We start from the raw sequence: 22,544 nt of genomic DNA on the forward strand, positions 1-22,544 counted from the left end.
GGAGCGCGCAGGAGGGCGAAGGGTTAAAAGGGAGGTGCACAGAGAGGAAAAAAAGATGACAGAATAGAAACAGGAGAGGAGGGAGGGAAGTGTAGAGGCAAACCAGACGCCTTGGGAGAAACCCAGACTGGGAGATGGATAAGGAACTGGGGAGGGCCGAGATGTTAGAGCACAGCCCACCCCAGCCGCCCCCCCCCCCAAACCCCCTCCCCATGCTGCTTCTTACCCTTCCCTGAAAATACATACCACATAAAGTCATGCACAAGCTCAAGGAGGAAAAAACAGCACGAGCATTAAAATAGCTCCTGCATTCTGCTTAGGTGCTGCTTGCTCGGGTAATGCAAGATGCTGAAGCTGCCATATTGCACGCATAGGGGAAGGAAACGTGTCCCTACAGCCGGGCGGCCGACCCGCGGACCGGCTGACCCATGGACCCGCGGACCAGCTGACCCATGGACCCGCGGACACTACTGATACAGCACTAGGGATATTTGTCCATGCGATTGACAGACTTAGAGAATATTCAGAATGGTCTGTGGTCACTAGGGGCCAGATTGAGGCTCCCATTACACTTCACACACACTCACACACATTCTGATCACCCGCTGAGGATCAGACGAGAGAAAACACGGCGCCTATGTTGTGAACTTGCAGAGGGGAGGTCCGGGTCTCGGGCAGAGTAGCAGAGTGTTTGCCTAACAGCCCCTGGGACACGCAGAGGAAACAGCCCTGAGTCCAACTTCACGAGGATACTCCTGCCTGCCACAGGCTAAGCAAATAAGCGCTCACTACCCACTCACCACAACACAGCACAGCATAGCACAGCGCAGCACAGCACAGCACAGCACAGTAGCCAACCTGCACCTCTACCTACATGGGCAGCAAGTTAAGGAGACACCTTGGAGGGCTCGCCGGGCTGACAGGCAGGGAGGAGGAGTTGAAGGAGTGTGGTGCTCAGTGGTGGGGCTGTCTGCACATCGCTAATGGTTAAACTCCACCTGAGCAACACAGTGGCCACAGTCCTGCCAGTCATCTCCATAACACACACACACTATCCCCACATACACACACACACACACACACACACACACACACACACACACACACACACACCATCTCCCATTGATGATGAGCAGCCCAGTAAAACATATCTTTCCTGTCATAATGTCACACATTTTCAACTCAAAATTTAAACTCATAGACATAAACTTTGACAAAAAAAATCCACTGGTCGCCAATGATGACAAGGCTTCCCCATGTACGGTACACTAGCCTAAAAGATGGCAGCACACTCAAACGCTACATCCATAGAAAAGTGAAAGATTAGAGTTTATATTCTGATTAGAGTTTATTTATTCTCTTTTTCTAAGATACTTCTAGGAATACTATAAAACCACACATCAGAGGCTTACCTGAATTACTGCTTTGAGTTCAATTTCGATTGCAGGCTTAGAGATGTGTGCCATTTCTGGCAACAACCTTCAAATTGAAAGGTGGGCTCTTTTTGGATTGTAAGTGTATTTGGGTTTTTTAAACTATGTTCAAATGTGGATGTGATGATGAAACTGGGTGTGAACTAGGCATGAACATTTTTTTTATTTGTTTTAATGTTTTCGAGACTGTTCTTTTTGTCTATGCTTGTTTTTGCTGACGTGTATCTGAATGGGGATTCTGAATGGACATTGAAAATTAACAGTTTTCATGCTAATTGCTTATGACGGCAAATATCTGCTTACATACATATTTAGCTGCTAAGAGTGTTACCATTATTCATACGTATTGCTTGGGAAATGTACCATTTGTAACATTGCAAAATAATGAGTAATGAAAAATGATTACATGAGAAAACATAATTTCAAAGACGGCTCAGTAGTGTAAACTGCTCCATTTAGCTCCAAGGTAAAGTTGATTTATGCACAATCATGAATTCAGAATAGACTGAAATCTCATTCAGTCTATTAATTGTAGAAGTTGACAGAAGCTGCTAGCTGTTCAGTCAACAAACCCTTAAAGAGAAAGTGAATCTTAGCATATTTCCCTGGTGCTTTTCTAGATTATCTTAGGAATTCTGAATTGCTCTGGTTTATAGGTTTGGCCTTAGGCATGAGAAAACTGACCTCTTCAATCAATCCCAAAGTCAAATTGTCATTGCTTCATATTAAAACTGGAATTCTTAAAATCCAAAGTCTTCCTGTGGTTGAATATGTTCTACATATAGAAAATATTAATTTGTATTTATTTGTTTTAGCACCTTTGAAATTTTTAGTGCACTGAAAAGAGTCAAAAGAAGAGTAAAGTAACTGACAAGGGCAGTCATTTGAGTGTTTGAGCAAACTGCAGCAGCTCAAGTCAGGGCCTGTCGAGTCTCTCAGATTGCCACAAGTCAGGGCCTGTCGGGCCTCTCAGAGCAACCCGAGGCTGCCTGCTCCCTGATCCTCTCCTCCACGAGCTTCTGCCCTTCAGCTCTACGGATTTAGGGGTGAAAGTCGGGCAGGAGAGTCCCACCCTCCAACACACATACACACACACACACACACACACACACACACACACACACACACACACACACACATACACACACACACACACACACACACACACACACACACACACACACACACACACACACACACACTCATGGGAATATTGTGCTTATTTTGTGTTCTCCATGAAGCATTTGTGTGTCTATATCTTAAATGTTGAATCCCAAAGAAATATGACAATCTCTGGGCATCAACACAAGAGTGTAATGCTGAAGGAAGATGTGAAGACCAGCTCCCTGTTATCATGCAAACGCTGCTACTGTTACTAGATTTAAAATGAACACTGCTCCCTTCAAGACACCACCATATATATTCATCTGTAATAGCACGTCTGCTGCAACATGTTCTGATGACAGCAGCTGTATTTTCTTAGCTTTTACTGAAGACACTGTGACTGCAGGTGAGCACTGTGGGTGTCCGGACACACACACACACACACACACACACACACACACACACACACACACACACATATGCGCGTGCACGCATGTGCACTGCCGTGGAAATGTTTTAATCTCTTAGAACAATATTGCAAGAACAATTCTGTACTCTGGTTTAGGAATAGCAAGGTAAAACTTTACTGAGGGAACCTTGCATTTATCTGCAAGAAAGAGTCCTGAGCTCTTCACACTGTCGTCTTATACACGCTCAGATTTCCCTTTCTGCTCTGATCTTCCTCTTTACTGGCATGTGTAATCTTTTCACATCTTATTTCACACGTACATCTTTATTACATTTGCACATGCGACTGCACTCCATATCTCTGAAACAGTATCTTTGTAAGCAAGCATTCTTCACTTCTGTTGTCACATTTTCCATCCTCTATCAACAAACATTTTACACCTTCTGACCTCAGTAGATTATGTTTAGCACAAGCAGATTTCATTCACATGTTGGTATTCAATAGCATATCAAAAGTTCACATATGTGGACACACACAATCATACTCAAAGGGCATTTGTCTAAAATGGCTGTCTAGAAAAGCATTCAAAAATGCAGGACCACGTCTGTGTTATCAATACAGTGGGTTCTGCTGATCTGCAAAGTATCAACAACAAGCACAACACTTAACAACACACTGGAGGAGAGCCATGGAAGGGTTAAAGTCTGAAGCGTGCTGTGATGCACACGTGGAAGAGGTCGGGTTTAGGACAGGATGGAAGGAGAACCATCATTCTGTCGGGTCGACTCCTCCTCTTCTTACCATGTAAGGAAAGTGTCTACCAAAAAAGAGGGACTAGGCAACTATCGCAGAGTGGACACACCCTTCTGAGAAGAAGCTGCTTCTTTCCTCTGGAATGAGAGATAGGCTTGCACCTATTCAAATCATATTGCACCTTTGACAAACTAACCCAAAGCACCAGAATGATGCACAAGCAGTGAGTTTCTACAGCCACATGCCATCTGAATACACAGCAAGGCTGGAAAAGCACTGGGCCATGCATTCGTTTTATGGGATCGATAAAAGGGATCAGGTCTCATGCAGGGATCAGTTCTTGTGCAGGGATCAGGACATTCCTGAGCATAAAAGCAGCCCTCAAACAGGAGGAAAGATGAAGGATCTCTAAATATTTTGGAGAAGCATCACATGGATAGACGCAGTTTCTTTTTCTTTGAGTTCAGCTTACTCCTATTTTCTAGATTGATTTTCAAAAAAAGAGGAAATACTTCCTTTCATTTATCTGTATCGGGCCAAACAGCAGAAAAGTTGCACTAGGGTTGCATAGTGAACTAACCCCTCAGGATTTCAAAAATGGAAACATTTTTCACCATTCACCCAATCTGTGGAGTTATCTCTGCAGTGTACTTCATATCCTCATAATCCAATTTTGTTTTTGCATAATAATTTAATTTAAAAAATGGATGATCAGCACCAGTATTGGTTGTTTCAAGTGTCTCTGTGTTTGAAAAATGTGGTGAGAAAGAGTAACAGAGTGAAAGAAGGAGACAAAGAAAGATAAAGACACAGGGAGAGAGATAGACAGAGAGAAAGAGAGGGAGAGAGGGAGGAAAGGCTGGAGATTTCAACCAGATGCTGTGGTTTGATTTTGGAAGGCAGCCAGTAAGCATGTACTCATGCTGCAGTTATTTAGTGGGCAAGCCACTCTAGTCTTTCAACTATGTTTCCCCCATGTTTCCACCGTAACGCCTTTGACTGCAACCTCTGGAAAGGGGGTGATGTTCTTAAATGTGACAACACATCCAGGCTTCATTTAAAACCATGACAGTGTCCTTTGTACTCATGTCATGCAGACACCTTTCCCCTCTTCTGTCTGCTGCCTTCTTTCCCAGAGCTGTGGTGTTCATCTCCATCTATCTTGGTCTTGGTCAGATCATCCTGAGTCTGGAGCGGGGTTCTGGGACGCCGATACATATAAATGCATTCAGGTGTGCTGCTTTACTGCGTTATGAGTCTTCAACGCTGAGCAAATATGAGGCTGAGCGTCACGTTAACAGTGACGGTGATTTTCCATTGTGAGAGCTCTCGCAGGACTGAGGGGGAGGGGCCAGACTAAGGAAGCTGGAAGAAAACTCGAGTCGGCTGCAGTTCTCTCTGCTGGAATTTCTGGCATCATCAGTCAGACCTTCAAATGTAACCAAAAGGGTAGGAAAGACAGACGGAAACTCAGTCCGAAGATTCGCTCTGCAGCCTGTGATGAAGGCTCCACCAGCTGAATCTCCCTGTGTGTGTTGCTCAAAAATGTCCTCACTCCGCCGCTTGTTTCTCTGGTCCCTGTTTTGAAACCTGTTTTGAAAGGAGCATTTAATGAAAGGAGCATTTTATTGATTACAATGTGCTCTGGATTTTAAGAATTTACATTGTCATCAGATCAATCCAAACAGATGTTTAAGGGGCTTTAGCACCTTAAAGACAGCAGTGAAATGGCTCTGTCTTTTTAAGTCCCATCTGTCCCTCATAAGTTTGCTCATGGATGTAATGTCTCCCAGGTGCCATTGGGGGCTTGTTGAGACTCCATGAGACAACACAAACTTCTGACCTTTAACCTGAAGTTTACATGTCACACTGGTAGAATCCCACAACAGTTTGGCAATAACTACAATTTCTACAATTGTCTTAATATTTTCCTGTATAGTACTTCCACTGTGTCTGAATGAATAAACATTTAATTTTTTTTTACTAACATTAAAACATTAAAACTTTAAATGGATTTATAATGTAGATTTAGAAAAAGATTTAGAAAAATGTATTTTCCAGTTATATTAGCTTATATTATATTATATAATTATATAATAGATTAGCTTAGCACCAGCTACTTCTCACCCTTATGCTTCACTGGTCTTTGGTTAACAAGAGAATTAATCAATTCACAGTTTTCACCAGCATATACCCGCTCAACTAACCACTGAGGACTGGGGACGTGTTGCCAAACCACACAGCCTGCCTCTGTTCTCCCTGTTCACTGAAGGAAAGCAGAAGGATGATTTTGATGATTTGCTGATTTTGAAAAAGCCCAGCAGTTGTGACTGCTGTGATATGGTGGTTCAGTTAAAGATTGAGACTAGAGAGATGATCTAGCAAGCCCATCATATTAATGGTGGTGTAATGCTGTAATGAAATACTTCAGATGTGACTCCTTTCCACTGTGCCCAGACGTGTATGGAAGCTAGCTGTAGTTTATGTATAGTAGCTTTATGTATTATGTATGTATTGTTTAATGTACCAGTAGCTTTTGTTTGCAACGTCTGGTTTAACACTGAAAAAAATGTTAATTTCTGCATCCTCTGAGTGTTTTGGAGATTTATTTCTTCATTTTTCTTATCATTTGTACTTTTTTTTTTGTACATTGTGTTTTTATGGAAAAAAAAACATTATTCAGATTTTTATTCTGTATTCACAGTAACAGACACAGTTAACACTATAGGAATTTCCCCTTCAGTATGCGACATGGCAAGCAGGAGTTTTGCCTTTGTGAAAGCAGTACTTAGGCTGCTATTTGTTTTCTATAAAGAAGTGAGGCAGTCATTAACTAAGCCCAACTACCGGCTGCAGTGTTTATCCTGCTGTCTGTCCTCTTGTGTGAGACAGTGCACACCCCATATATGTCTCTCCAAAAGCAATTGCATATATATATGATCAATTTCCCTTCCATTGCCTTCAGTGAAACAGAATAAAACAGAAAAAGGTGTTAATGGCTCCAGAACATGTAGAAGACATTTTTTCGCCTGGAATTGGCTGATTCATCTGAACAGTCCTCTTAAACATTTTGTGCTGAAGACCAAGAGAAAAGATTCAAACAAGCTGTGAAGAAAAGAGAAGGAAACAGTCAGGAAAGGGAAAATCACAAAGAATGAGTGCAAAAGATAAAAAAATGGACTTGCAGGGGTGAGGGTTTTCACATGCTGGTGATAACTCACGAGAGTCACCAAGCAAAGGGTTTCACACAGGTGAGTTGACCACCTGGTCCGTGCAGGTACGACAGGAGATCCCTCCTCTGAGTACAGCACACTGTGCTCACTGCACTAAGCCGCCCTCCCGTCTGGCTGACACCATGGAAACAGTGCAGACTGGGGACTGAGTGGAGCTCACATATTATAGGCAGACATCTTTCATGGAACCTTCTGAAGTGGAATGTTGAATCATAACTTAATAGGGTTAGTGAGTCGGCAAAGGCAAAAGTAATTGTCAAAGTCACAAAGTGAGTAGCTCCAGTTTCAGACAGACAAAATGTTAGTTCCTTAAATAGTTTTTATAAAAATGCAAGTGGAAACAGCTAAAGTGCTGTTGTGCTATAATAATTGACTATCCTGAATGCAGTGCTAGGAAAGCTTGCTGGATGTTCAGACATGCTCTGGTCTTGAGCGCAGACAGGGCCTGTCCAGGAGCACGGCTTCGCCCCTCTCACAGGAGAACTCTCTCCTTTTTTACAAGCCTCTTTCCTGACACTTTCCTGACAGCTCTATTCTTAAATAAGGCTTTTCTTTAGCTTTTGACTCTAGTGCTCCAGAAAAAATATTTTAGAATGCCCTCTGCATTGACAATACATAACACTTATTATTGTAATAAAATATTTCATAATAAAAATGTTACATGTTCCTCAACCCAGTTGAGCTTAAATTTCCATTATCTCTTTGAGTAGTATTGTATTGTATGATATAGAATAGTATTGTGTGATATAGACTCTCACATTGAAAATGTTCATAAAAGATTATCTCCTCATACGGGTACTGTAGCTAACAGCTCTCAGAATCCGCTAAAAAAATAAAAAGGTAGATCTTTCTGACTTGGTCATCTTATAAGTAGCTCGCAAGCTGAAAAAAAAGCTGGGCACCCCTTGTGTAAATAGACTGGGGACAAAGATGGTGTATATAGTCTGGAGACACAGGTGGTGTATATAGTCTGGAGACACAGATGGAATATATAGTCTGGGGACACAAATGGTGTATATTGTCTGGGGACACAGATGGTGTATATAATCTGAGGACAAAGATTGAGTATATAGTCTGGAGACACAGGTGGTGTATATAGTCTGGAGACACAGGTGGTGTATATAGTCTGGAGACACAGGTGGTATAAATAGTCTGGATACACAGGTGGTGTATATAGTCTGGAGACACAGGTGATGTATTTAGTCTGGAGACACAGGTGGTGTATGTAGTCTGGAGACACAGGTGGTGTATAAAGTCTGGGGACACAGGTGGTGTATAGTCTGGAAACACAGATGGAGTATATAGTCTGGGGACAAAGATGGAGTATATAGTCTGGAGACACAGGTGGTGTATATAGTCTGGAGACATAGGTGGTGTATATAGTCTGGAGACACCGGTGGTATAAATAGTTTGGAGACACAGGTGGTGTATATAGTCTGGAGACACATGTGGTGTATATAGTCTGGAGACACAGGTGGTGTATATAGTCTGGGAACACAGGTGGTGTATAAAGTCTGGAGACACAGGTGGTGTATATAGTCTGGAGACACAGGTGGTGTATATAGTCTGGAGACACAGGTGGTGTATGAGTCTGGAGACACAGGTGGTGTATATAGTCTGGAGACACAGGTGGTATAAATAGTTTGGAGACACAGGTGGTGTATATAGTCTGGAGACACATGTGGTGTATATAGTCTGGAGACACAGGTGGTGTATATAGTCTGGGAACACAGGTGGTGTATAAAGTCTGGAGACACAGGTGGTGTATATAGTCTGGAGACACAGGTGCTATAAATAGTCTGGAGACACAGGTGGTGTATATAGTCTGGAGACACAGGTGGTGTATGAGTCTGGAGACACAGGTGGTGTATATAGTCTGGAGACACAGGTGGTATAAATAGTCAGGAACACAGGTAGTGTATATAGTCTGGAGACACAGGTGGTATAAATAGTCAGGAGACACAGGTGGTGTATATAGACTGGAGACACAGGTGGTATAAATAGTCTGGAGACACAGGTGGTGTATATAGTCTGGAGACACAGGTAGTGTATATAGTCTGGAGACACAGGTGGTATAAATAATCAGGAGACACAGGTGGTGTATATAGTCTGGAGACACAGGTAGTGTATATAGTCTGGAGACACAGGTGGTATAAATAGTCAGGAGACACAGGTAGTGTATATAGTCTGGAGACACAGGTAGTGTATATAGTCTGGAGACACTGGTGGTATAAATAGTCAGGAGACACAGGTGGTGTATATAGACTGGAGACACAGGTGGTGTATATAGTCTGGAGACACAGGTGGTGTATATAGACTGGAGACACAGGTGGTGTATATAGTCTGGAGACACAGATGGAGTATATAGTCTGGGGACACAAATGGTGTATATTGTCTGGGGACACAGATGGTGTATATAATCTGAGGACAAAGATTGAGTATATAGTCTGGAGACACAGGTGGTGTATATAGTCTGGAGACACAGGTGGTGTATATAGTCTGGAGACACAGATGGAATATATAGTCTGGGGACACAAATGGTGTATATTGTCTGGGGACACAGATGGTGTATATAATCTGAGGACAAAGATTGAGTATATAGTCTGGAGACACAGGTGGTGTATATAGTCTGGAGACACAGGTGGTGTATATAGTCTGGAGACACAGGTGGTATAAATAGTCTGGATACACAGGTGGTGTATATAGTCTGGAGACACAGGTGATGTATTTAGTCTGGAGACACAGGTGGTGTATGTAGTCTGGAGACACAGGTGGTGTATAAAGTCTGGATACACAGGTGGTGTATATAGTCTGGAGACACAGGTGATGTATTTAGTCTGGAGACACAGGTGGTGTATGTAGTCTGGAGACACAGGTGGTGTATAAAGTCTGGGGACACAGGTGGTGTATAGTCTGGAAACACAGATGGAGTATATAGTCTGGGGACAAAGATGGAGTATATAGTCTGGAGACATAGGTGGTGTATATAGTCTGGAGACACCGGTGGTATAAATAGTTTGGAGACACAGGTGGTGTATATAGTCTGGAGACACATGTGGTGTATATAGTCTGGAGACACAGGTGGTGTATATAGTCTGGAGACACAGATGGAATATATAGTCTGGGGACACAAATGGTGTATATTGTCTGGGGACACAGATGGTGTATATAATCTGAGGACAAAGATTGAGTATATAGTCTGGAGACACAGGTGGTGTATATAGTCTGGAGACACAGGTGGTGTATATAGTCTGGAGACACAGGTGGTATAAATAGTCTGGATACACAGGTGGTGTATATAGTCTGGAGACACAGGTGATGTATTTAGTCTGGAGACACAGGTGGTGTATGTAGTCTGGAGACACAGGTGGTGTATAAAGTCTGGGGACACAGGTGGTGTATAGTCTGGAAACACAGATGGAGTATATAGTCTGGGGACAAAGATGGAGTATATAGTCTGGAGACACAGGTGGTGTATATAGTCTGGAGACATAGGTGGTGTATATAGTCTGGAGACACCGGTGGTATAAATAGTTTGGAGACACAGGTGGTGTATATAGTCTGGAGACACATGTGGTGTATATAGTCTGGAGACACAGGTGGTGTATATAGTCTGGGAACACAGGTGGTGTATAAAGTCTGGAGACACAGGTGGTGTATATAGTCTGGAGACACAGGTGGTGTATATAGTCTGGAGACACAGGTGGTGTATGAGTCTGGAGACACAGGTGGTGTATATAGTCTGGAGACACAGGTGGTATAAATAGTTTGGAGACACAGGTGGTGTATATAGTCTGGAGACACATGTGGTGTATATAGTCTGGAGACACAGGTGGTGTATATAGTCTGGGAACACAGGTGGTGTATAAAGTCTGGAGACACAGGTGGTGTATATAGTCTGGAGACACAGGTGCTATAAATAGTCTGGAGACACAGGTGGTGTATATAGTCTGGAGACACAGGTGGTGTATGAGTCTGGAGACACAGGTGGTGTATATAGTCTGGAGACACAGGTGGTATAAATAGTCAGGAACACAGGTAGTGTATATAGTCTGGAGACACAGGTGGTATAAATAGTCAGGAGACACAGGTGGTGTATATAGACTGGAGACACAGGTGGTATAAATAGTCTGGAGACACAGGTGGTGTATATAGTCTGGAGACACAGGTAGTGTATATAGTCTGGAGACACAGGTGGTATAAATAATCAGGAGACACAGGTGGTGTATATAGTCTGGAGACACAGGTAGTGTATATAGTCTGGAGACACAGGTGGTATAAATAGTCAGGAGACACAGGTAGTGTATATAGTCTGGAGACACAGGTAGTGTATATAGTCTGGAGACACTGGTGGTATAAATAGTCAGGAGACACAGGTGGTGTATATAGACTGGAGACACAGGTGGTGTATATAGTCTGGAGACACAGGTGGTGTATATAGACTGGAGACACAGGTGGTGTATATAGTCTGGAGACACAGATGGAGTATATAGTCTGGGGACACAAATGGTGTATATTGTCTGGGGACACAGATGGTGTATATAATCTGAGGACAAAGATTGAGTATATAGTCTGGAGACACAGGTGGTGTATATAGTCTGGAGACACAGGTGGTGTATATAGTCTGGAGACACAGATGGAATATATAGTCTGGGGACACAAATGGTGTATATTGTCTGGGGACACAGATGGTGTATATAATCTGAGGACAAAGATTGAGTATATAGTCTGGAGACACAGGTGGTGTATATAGTCTGGAGACACAGGTGGTGTATATAGTCTGGAGACACAGGTGGTATAAATAGTCTGGATACACAGGTGGTGTATATAGTCTGGAGACACAGGTGATGTATTTAGTCTGGAGACACAGGTGGTGTATGTAGTCTGGAGACACAGGTGGTGTATAAAGTCTGGATACACAGGTGGTGTATATAGTCTGGAGACACAGGTGATGTATTTAGTCTGGAGACACAGGTGGTGTATGTAGTCTGGAGACACAGGTGGTGTATAAAGTCTGGGGACACAGGTGGTGTATAGTCTGGAAACACAGATGGAGTATATAGTCTGGGGACAAAGATGGAGTATATAGTCTGGAGACATAGGTGGTGTATATAGTCTGGAGACACCGGTGGTATAAATAGTTTGGAGACACAGGTGGTGTATATAGTCTGGAGACACATGTGGTGTATATAGTCTGGAGACACAGGTGGTGTATATAGTCTGGGAACACAGGTGGTGTATAAAGTCTGGAGACACAGGTGGTGTATATAGTCTGGAGACACAGGTGCTATAAATAGTCTGGAGACACAGGTGGTGTATATAGTCTGGAGACACAGGTGGTGTATGAGTCTGGAGACACAGGTGGTGTATATAGTCTGGAGACACAGGTGGTATAAATAGTTTGGAGACACAGGTGGTGTATATAGTCTGGAGACACATGTGGTGTATATAGTCTGGAGACACAGGTGGTGTATATAGTCTGGGAACACAGGTGGTGTATAAAGTCTGGAGACACAGGTGGTGTATATAGTCTGGAGACACAGGTGGTGTATGAGTCTGGAGACACAGGTGGTGTATATAGTCTGGAGACACAGGTGGTATAAATAGTCAGGAACACAGGTAGTGTATATAGTCTGGAGACACAGGTAGTGTATATAGTCTGGAGACACAGGTGGTATAAATAGTCAGGAGACACAGGTGGTGTATATAGACTGGAGACACAGGTAGTGTATATAGTCTGGAGACACAGGTGGTATAAATAGTCAGGAGACACAGGTAGTGTATATAGTCTGGAGACACAGGTAGTGTATATAGTCTGGAGACACTGGTGGTATAAATAGTCAGGAGACACAGGTGGTGTATATAGACTGGAGACACAGGTGGTGTATATAGTCTGGAGACACAGGTGGTGTATATAGACTGGAGACACAGGTGGTGTATATAGTCTGGAGACACAGATGGAGTATATAGTCTGGGGACACAAATGGTGTATATTGTCTGGGGACACAGATGGTGTATATAATCTGAGGACAAAGATTGAGTATATAGTCTGGAGACACAGGTGGTGTATATAGTCTGGAGACACAGGTGGTGTATATAGTCTGGAGACACAGGTGGTATAAATAGTCTGGATACACAGGTGGTGTATATAGTCTGGAGACACAGGTGATGTATTTAGTCTGGAGACACAGGTGGTGTATGTAGTCTGGAGACACAGGTGGTGTATAAAGTCTGGGGACACAGGTGGTGTATAGTCTGGAAACACAGATGGAGTATATAGTCTGGGGGACAAAGATGGAGTATATAGTCTGGAGACACGGGTGGTGTATATAGTCTGGAGACACAGGTGGTGTATATAGTCTGGAGACACAGGTGGTATAAATAGTTTGGAGACACAGGTGGTGTATATAGTCTGGAGACACAGGTGGTGTATATAGTCTGGAGACACAGGTGCTATAAATAGTCTGGAGACACAGGTGGTGTATATAGTCTGGAGACACAGGTGGTGTATGTAGTCTGGAGACACAGGTGGTGTATATAGTCTGGAGACACAGGTGGTGTATATAGTCTGGGAACACAGGTGGTGTATATAGTCTGGAGACACAGGTGGTGTATATAGTCTGGAGACACAGGTGCTATAAATAGTCTGGAGACACAGGTGGTGTATATAGTCTGGAGACACAGGTGGTGTATGTAGTCTGGAGACACAGGTGGTGTATATAGTCTGGAGACACAGGTGGTATAAATAGTCAGGAGACACAGGTGGTGTATATAGACTGGAGACACAGGTGGTGTATATAGTCTGGAGACACAGGTGGTGTATATAGTCAGGGAACACAGGTGGTGTATATAGTCTGGAGACACAGGTGGTATAAATAGTCAGGAACACAGGTAGTGTATATAGTCTGGAGACACAGGTAGTGTATATAGTCTGGAGACACAGGTGGTGTATATAGTCTGGAGACACAGGTGGTGTATATAGTCTGGAGACACAGGTAGTGTATATAGTCTGGAGACACAGGTGGTATAAATAGTCAGGAGACACAGGTAGTGTATATAGTCTGGAGACACAGGTAGTGTATATAGTCTGGAGACACAGGTGGTATAAATAATCAGGAGACACAGGTGGTGTATATAGACTGGAGACACAGGTGGTGTATATAGTCTGGAGACGGCAACTTCTAGCTTGAGCACAGAAGAAAGTCTGGAGCTCTATTTTCAGTCAGTAATGTTCTAATTCTTCATATCAGTTCTTATTCCTTATTTCAGGCACATCTCTATCTGCAAACTACAACCCACACAAAGTTGTGAAGGAGATTTCATTGGTAAAGATAATTATTGCATAGTTTCAATAATTAGAATGCAAACAGCACAAGTGTTTAATTATGAGTTGAAGTCCAGTCTGAGAGGCCCACCCAGCCCCTCTGCTTCACTGGGTGTGTGTGTGTGTGTGTGTGTGTGTGTGTGTGTGTGTGTGTGTGTGTGTGTGTGTGTGTGTGTGTGTGTTGGGGAAGGGGCCAGAAAGATGAGTGAGAATAGATTTATTGACAAATCAGTTGCAGTGATCACCAAAAACCCTATTTATTTTGACTGGATACCAACATAAAAAGATGATAAAGCTGAAATTAGCAGAACTGCTTAGCTAAAAGGGGGAACTTGCACTGGCACATACCACCTTGGAATGTGAAGTTAGAGTCGCCAGGCAAAAACTGGAGAATAAAACAGTCTGATCAACCAGGCACAGCGCCAATCAAACCCAAACCCACTTTCCTCATCTGATGAAAGAGAAGAAGAGGCAACAAGTGGGAGGTGCACAACTCTCTGGTTTCTAGCACTGAGATCAATTCATATTCATGATCAATATTATTTTCTTCCTCTGTTGTTTAGTCCACTGAGATAAGGGCGGAGCTAGCTGGGATTTTTAAAAGGCAGCTATGCTCTCCACCAAGTAGCCAATAAGAGCTGGGGGCTGTGAGTCACCCTGCTCCCCTGCTTGAGCTTTAAGCTTCCCACACTTCTGGATACCATTGCACTGAAGACATAATTTTGTGTGTTTTCACAAAGCGGTCCACTGAAGCTGTCTAGAAAAGACACAACAAGCAACATGCTGTTCTTTTCAACACTTCTTTCTCAGTTTTCACTACAGTCTGTATTCCCTCACTTTAAAAGCAAGCTACAAACTAAAATCTACTAAATGTTTTTTGGTGTGATTTTTGTTTAAAGACTCATAGTGGGTTTCACAGATGTGTAACGATATATTACACCAAACCAGCCCTGAGAGAGAGAGAGAGAGAGAGAGAGAGAAACAGAGAGAGAAACAGAGAGAGAAAGAGAGAGAGAGAGAGAGAGAGAGAGAGAGAGAGAGAGAGAGAGAGAGAGAGAGAGAAGTGAGGGAAAGTGGAGGGGAGGGATCCAGACAGCTGGACTCACTTAAACTATTCCTCATGTGTGCTGCTCCATGGAAAAGATTTCAGCATTCAGCCTTTAACCGTTTGGTGGCCTGTCCCACACAGCTGCACCTCTCCCCAGACTCACACTCACTCAGGATGTGGAACATTTGGGGCAACAATATTACCCCCCAATCATCAAGATCATGCATTTCAAACTGTGCAAGATTTGAGCTCACTTTCTTCCTGGAATGAAACAGCTGAGCTGACGTGCTCATTAAAAAGAAAACAACATTGCAGCGATAATGTAGAATCTACAGCAGAAACCGAAATGGCACCATTAGTGTACTGACTGATTTCTTTCTAAAAATAATATAGCAATTCTATTTATTCATTTTAGAACTGAAAAGATATAAAAATTAACATGAACAGAAAACAAACTGACAGCTGTGTTCTTTAAATGTTATGCAACTACAGATGACAGTGAACTGAAATTAATTCACTTTCCTGTATTAGTTTATTGCAATTAATGTTCATAGCATAAACATTTTACATTATCTCATTTACCTAGGCTTTATGTATAAAGTATTTTGTAAGGGTGAATAGTTATCTAATGAAATATGCAAAAAAAAGTGCAAGGATTAAAATCTCCAAACATACCAACTTGTCAAGCACAATGTACGAGATTTCTCTGCGCTTTCTAGGGACTGAGGATCAAAGCCTTTTTAAATGTACATTTCTTATTTATTCATGATCATGTCATGGTCTGATATATTCTTTTTGCTGGACAAACGGCAGTCCCTCTTTAAAGGTAGCCTATTATATGTTTTTATAAAACCACGGGCAGAGCTATCCACCAATTTAACTTACTGTGTACGCCGGTGACAATGTGAGGGGATATTTCTGTGCCTGTTATTATGCCTTTGCTAACCATACCGTGAGTCACGTGGACAGAGAAGTAAGTATGTGTTAGGCAAGGCCATGGCTGCTCCCACCTCAGTGTATTCTCTCTGTCTTGTGTAACATGAAAGTGCTTGTAACTGGTCTTATGTTCAAATCATACATACTGATTAAACAACACAAATTCTAGAGTCTTTTGGTTTTTATTATTTTTTATTGCCTGCTAATTACACAAGAAATGAAAATGTGAGGCTAAATGCAACACCTATCTGCTAAAGTCATCATTTCTTGTACAGTTGAACTTGCAATTAAGAAATCTTAACACAAAAACTGCAGAAACACTGGCTGTCTCCCTGTGATGCCACTCGAGACTCAAATTCCAAATTTGCTCTCTCCAGCTGAGTCTCCATGTTCCCTCATGTTTGTTGACGGGTTCTTGTATGGCTCAGCCCTTCCCCATCCTCAGGGCTAAAGCTCAGAAGGCCCCACCCCCTCACTAAAATGGTGGGCATATGTGCTAGTCCCATCCACACTACAAGCTGAGAACTGGGTCATTTGAAGCACATAAAGTTAATGAGAACCCCTTAAAATATGTGCTGGATATACTTATTTAATGATAGTGTTGACTGTTTCAGATAGCCTATAGGCTCAGGAGGAAACGCCAGCGTCAGTGTGCTGAGGCCTGTTCTCTTCAGCACACTGTTGTTTTAATGGACTTCTTGAGGAGAAGATCTTTGTCCTAAAGAATCGTGGTGTAGAATTGTGGCACAGGCTTCATTTCAACTTGGGGCTGACACTGCTCACATCACCCAGCCTAACACATCGCATGAGTAGCGTGAGCAGGAAAAAATGTGACATATTTTTTTATGTAGAATTTTTTTGAATGTAGATTTAGTGTAGTTCAACATGCATCTTCAGGCACACTGACCCATCTCACTGGGCCTTTTCTGTTACATACTTTTCCCTCTGTCTCTTCTTTTTTCATATGGAAAGTTCATCACCACAGAGCTCGGAGTAAGGAAAAAAGGATATCTGGCTGGAATATAGCCTGTAATTTTAAAACCTCAGCTCTCTTTCTCTCTCTCTCTCTCTCACTGTGTGTGCATGTGTTTGAAATCTGTGTGTGTGTGTGTGTGTGTGTGTGTGTGTGTGTGTGTGTGTGTGTGTGTGTGTGTGTGTGTGTGTGTGTGTGTGTGTGTGTGTGTCCTCACCTCCATCAGTGAAAAGACTCGTCCATTACAGGAGAGTGAACTCCTCCTCTGTAATGACCCTCTCTCTAGTCGCTCCCGACTGTCCAACCCAAAGGCCACAGAGACCCTGTGCACTCCTGTTGCACCTCCACCATGTCTCTCTCCTCAACCCTGGAGGAGTCCTCTCTTCAACCCTGGAGGAGTCCTCTCCTCTACCCTGGAGGAGTCCTCTCCTCTACCCTGGAGGAGTCCTCTCCTCTACCCTGGAGGAGTCCTCTCCTCTACCCTGGAGGAGTCCTCTCCTCGACCCTGGAGGAGTCCTCTCCTCAACCCTGGAGGAGTCCTCTCCTTTACCCTGAGGAGTCCTCTCCTCTACCCTGGAGGAGTCCTCTCCTCGACCCTGGAGGAGTCCTCTCCTCGACCCTGGAGGAGTCCTCTCCTTTACCCCGAGGAGTCCTCTCCTCTACCCTGGAGGAGTCCTCTCCTCGACCCTGGAGGAGTCCTCTCCTCGACCCTGGAGGAGTCCTCTCCTCAACCCTGGAGGAGTCCTCTCCTTTACCCTGAGGAGTCCTCTCCTCTACCCTGGAGGAGTCCTCTCCTCTACCCTGGAGGAGTCCTCTCCTCGACCCTGGAGGAGTCCTCTCCTCAACCCTGGAGGAGTCCTCTCCTCAACCCTGAAGGAGTCCTCTCCTTTACCCTCGAGGAGTCCTCTCCTCTACCCTGGAGGAGTCCTCTCCTCAACCCTGGAGGAGTCCTCTCCTCTACCCTGGAGGAGTCCTCTCCTCAACCCTGGAGGAGTCCTCTCCTCTACCCTGGAGGAGTCCTCTCCCCAACCCTGGAGGAGTCCTCTCCTTTACCCTGGAGGACCTGGAGGATGGTCTAAATTGAATACATCTTAAAGAGTACTTAACCTGTATGAAACCAGGAGTGTTTAAAATCAAGAAGAGTATTTCTAATTCAGTCTAATACTTCAAGTACTCATCTTATTAAAAAGGATATTTTTTGTATTATCCATTTAGATGAACTAACACAGATTATCTTTTAGACTTTCTACTGTGGGTGCATTTTTTCCCACTACACAGTGGCAGCCATCATGAAACGCAAAGAAAGCTCATCGAATAGATCATAGAATAATACTTTGCAAAACTAAACCAGTGCGAGCATACCAGCATACATCCAGTCTATTTACACACATGGGTCACCTCATGAAGGTAGATAAAGAGATCAAGCATTTAACAAAGCTTTCATAAAACAGAAAGGGGTCTGGTTCACTTCATATGGTTCTCTAAGGATGCCTGACCCAGGGGTGTCAGGTGCCCCTCCAGTGTGGACAGCAGCCTGGGGGATTTGCCAAAGCCTCAGACTGAATGGCGTTGTGTGAGATGTGCAGACGAGCAGTGATTGTAGGCTCACACTTAGGACAAAACCTCCCTGCTGTTATGTGTCCTTGCTCTCCTATGAAACAGAGGAACAAACCAGACACTTCTGGGGCTATAGCACAAATATATGTAAAGCACAAAATCACATTTGAAACATAAAACTACACATTTATCATTTAGCATTGTAACTCATTCTGATAATGCATCATCATACAATCGATCAACTTTGTGCTGTTAATACTGCTGACATCTTTGAAATGACACTGGGGCAGGTGTATAACTTGCACTTCTGGTCTGACCTTATTATCATGACATTTCTCTTTCATTCTTTGCGTGAGGCTTTTGTAATGCAAACAATCTAAATAAGTGATGAGAATCATTAAAATGTGTATGTGTGCTACCAGTACATCTATCACCTCACCCTCTAGCTGCCTCCTTTGGCATGTCTGCACATCCCTCAGTACCTAATGAAATGTCCCTTCCACATCGCTGATCAGTTTAAACTTTGTCTCTCTGTGTGTCGTGGAATGGCAGCACTTGTGTGTGACTGCATTAGAAGCGTGTTGTGGACCTAGCGCTCGCGTGGGACTCGCGTCTGGCGCTCACGTGCAGCAGCTGGTTGGCAGGTGCATGAAGCTACCACATGATCTGCTTGTCCCTTTTTCCTTGTAGCTGTGGGAGGCAGAGCTTCAGTCTGCTCCCCACCAACCAGAGACAATCAGGCTGCTCCCCACCAACCAGAGACAAGCACATCTGGAACGCCACAGCATGCCGCCCTGGCCAGAAGCGTGCGGAGCACAAAATGGCGGACATTGTTTGAGCGAGAGGAGTCGATCCAAGCTCCATCTACAGCACTGAAGCAGTGATTAGGACTTTCTCAGCACTGAAGGTTTCTAATGTAATTCATCTTCTCACTGTAAAATAGACTTTAGTTTAGTTTATAAGTATCCATTTAATGCTCTTCATCATAAGTGGATGATATGGGATGTAGATGAGATGATCAATTCTGCATACAGCTTTGAAAATTGGAGTGGCTAACATTTTTCCAATGTTGTAATAAAAAATATTTGATTGGCAGTTCCACTTGGAACCCACGTCTCAAATTAAACCCACATCTCACATTAAACCCACATCTCACATTGAACCCATGTCCCTTTAGCTTAGCTCATTTGTTCACACCATTCACTCACTTTTGTTTAATTATCTTCCAGTGATCTCAGCCAGTCTCCTGTCTCTCCTGCTGCCCTGGGTCAGGGGTAACACATGCTCCAGCCATGAAACCAGTCAGTGCATATGGTCAAACTTGCTGTAGGAGCTGATGCTGCAGGAGGTCGATGGCCTGTTTCGTGGCCATGTTTGGTGATGCATGAAATCCAGTAAAAAAAATAACGAGTAGGCCTTACAGTTATAGTAATGTTATAAGGACTCATCGTTAGAGCTTCAACTGTGACATGAGATTTTTTTTCATGTCTTAGAATCAAGGCTTTATAGTGACAGAAAAAAAACTCTTACACATGTATCCCAAATACAAAGACATGTGCATAACTTCACACAGAGCCTGAAGAAACCGAAACCCTGCGGCTCTCTGCCTGCACTGTGTGATGAAGTCTGAAAGCTTTGATGGTGTAGCTGCCTCACCCGATATGTGAATGTGTGCTGGCTTCTCCCGGGGACGCCGGTGCCCTGGGCGAGCAGTCCCTTCCTCTCCACGCTGCCCTGCCTGCTCTGGAGAACACGGAGCAGAGCTGGGATGCTCTCGGCCATCTTTGAAACACATTTCCTCTTACATGCCCCTCCCCCTTAATACTTTCCCTGCTTTGACTTCAGGCAGCTTGTCTGGATATTCCAGCAGTGACTAATATTTTTCTGGCACATCGAGGATAAGACCAATGGAAGAAAGAATAAGGTGGACGCCATTTTGAGAAAGCATGTTTTTCTTTTGGTCAGATTCTTTAGGCCTAATAAATCTTCTGTAATACACCAAGAAAATAGATGTATCCGCAGAAATGATAAACCATGAAGCATGAAAAAATACAAATATATTGGGGAAGAGACCTTTTAACAAATCTTTGAAAGTGTTTGTCATTCATATCTATCAAGACAAAATAGTTTAAAAGCTAATAACTACCAACATCAGTTCATTTTATTTTTGAAGGAAAACTTAGGGAAGTTGTTCCCCTGTGTTTGTGTGTGTGTGAGAGAGAGCATGAGAAAGAGAGATAGACAAGTGAGAAAGAGACAGGGGAGAAGAGAGAGAGGGAGAGGGAGAGAGGGAGCAAAAGGCACAGTGTGGGTGGCTAATGTTCATGCTGTGTTAGGAAGCTGGTTATGTACACGTAGTCCATGAACTTTCCCTTCCCATCCAATTAACCAATGAAACAGTCGGAAGGCAGTAATAGCCCTCTGCACTTCGTAAAAGTCACCTATGGTTAAGAGCAGACAGAGCCTCCCAGCTAGCGCGTCATTTACACGCAGCGGGTCCTCCTCAGAGGGCGAGAAGAGTAAGCATCGAGTCTGTCCTTAAACAAGCCAAGTGAGGAGAGTTACACAGTGCATATGATGAGTATCACACTGACACATCACTGTCATTTCATGTAGAAATGGGACACACTGTGAAGCCACAAGCCCAGCAGTATGTTTTTATTCTCTAATGAATGACAAAGGAAGAAGGGTTCATTAAACGCCATAAACAGCCTTAATGCAAGTGGGTTGTATTACATGCACTCCAAAATGTCAGACTTTAAATGAGCACTAGTGCATGCAAACTGCTTTAAACCTCTGTGGATCATAAACGGTGTGCGATCATGAGCGCTCTTGCTCTTGCTTGAGTCTTTCACACACAGAATGAGGCAGAGCGGATCCTTCCAGCAGTAAGCTTAAGAGACATTCGTGTCTCCAGTTTCAGCCTCCACAGAGGGCCTCAGAGGTGCAGAGAGGCAGCGGACGTGTCTGGTCCTGTGGCCTGCTTCAAGCTGAGCCACTCACTCTCACATCTGAAGGTGGATGTATCCCGCATGCCTGAAGTCTTTAAAGAAAACACCCAAAAGTTTTTATTTTTTTACTTTTTCAACCTTTAACCTTTACTTGCATACCAGCCCTATTTAGTTGTATGTCTCAGAAAATATGGACAGAGCTCTTATCTGGCACATGTAAGGTGCCAAATAAGATAATGTATTTAGCTGCCTGCATTGTTTCATTATGTAAAGACACTGACAGCGATCTAAAACGCGTGTAATTGTTAATTATACAAGAAAGCGAATACATGCTAGCTTGCAAACGAATCCAGTGCGCAATCAAACAATTTAAGGAAACCCATCCGTGTATAACGCTCCTGTCTCCGTTCATGTCTGAACCCTGTCGGACCGCGTCTGACGGTCTCCTGTTCGCTCCCGGCGTGTTTAAACGGACCAGGGCACCGCGTAAAAGCGCGAACCCAAGTGTCCAGCCTCGACATTTAGAGTTTCGGACGTCCCATGAATGTGATGCGACCTAATGCGAAGCCTGAGAAAAATGCGAGTTAAAAGCCCGACGATGTCCACGTCCTCAAAAGAATGGATCTAATTAAAACGTTGCACTCGTCATCATTGTGTGTGAACTGCCAAAGTTTGTGGAGGTAGGCAGGGATGTGGGACCACATGACTACCGCGGCTCGTCCTAGGATGAGAGTCAGATAGAATTTCTCTTCTCCCATTGGTCCACGGGCTGCCTTTTGACACGCAGTCAAAGGAACCTCCTGCCATATAAATAGGGCCGATT

This window comes from Brachyhypopomus gauderio, chromosome 6, assembly GCF_052324685.1.
Source record: "Brachyhypopomus gauderio isolate BG-103 chromosome 6, BGAUD_0.2, whole genome shotgun sequence".
Lineage (NCBI taxonomy): Eukaryota > Metazoa > Chordata > Actinopteri > Gymnotiformes > Hypopomidae > Brachyhypopomus > Brachyhypopomus gauderio.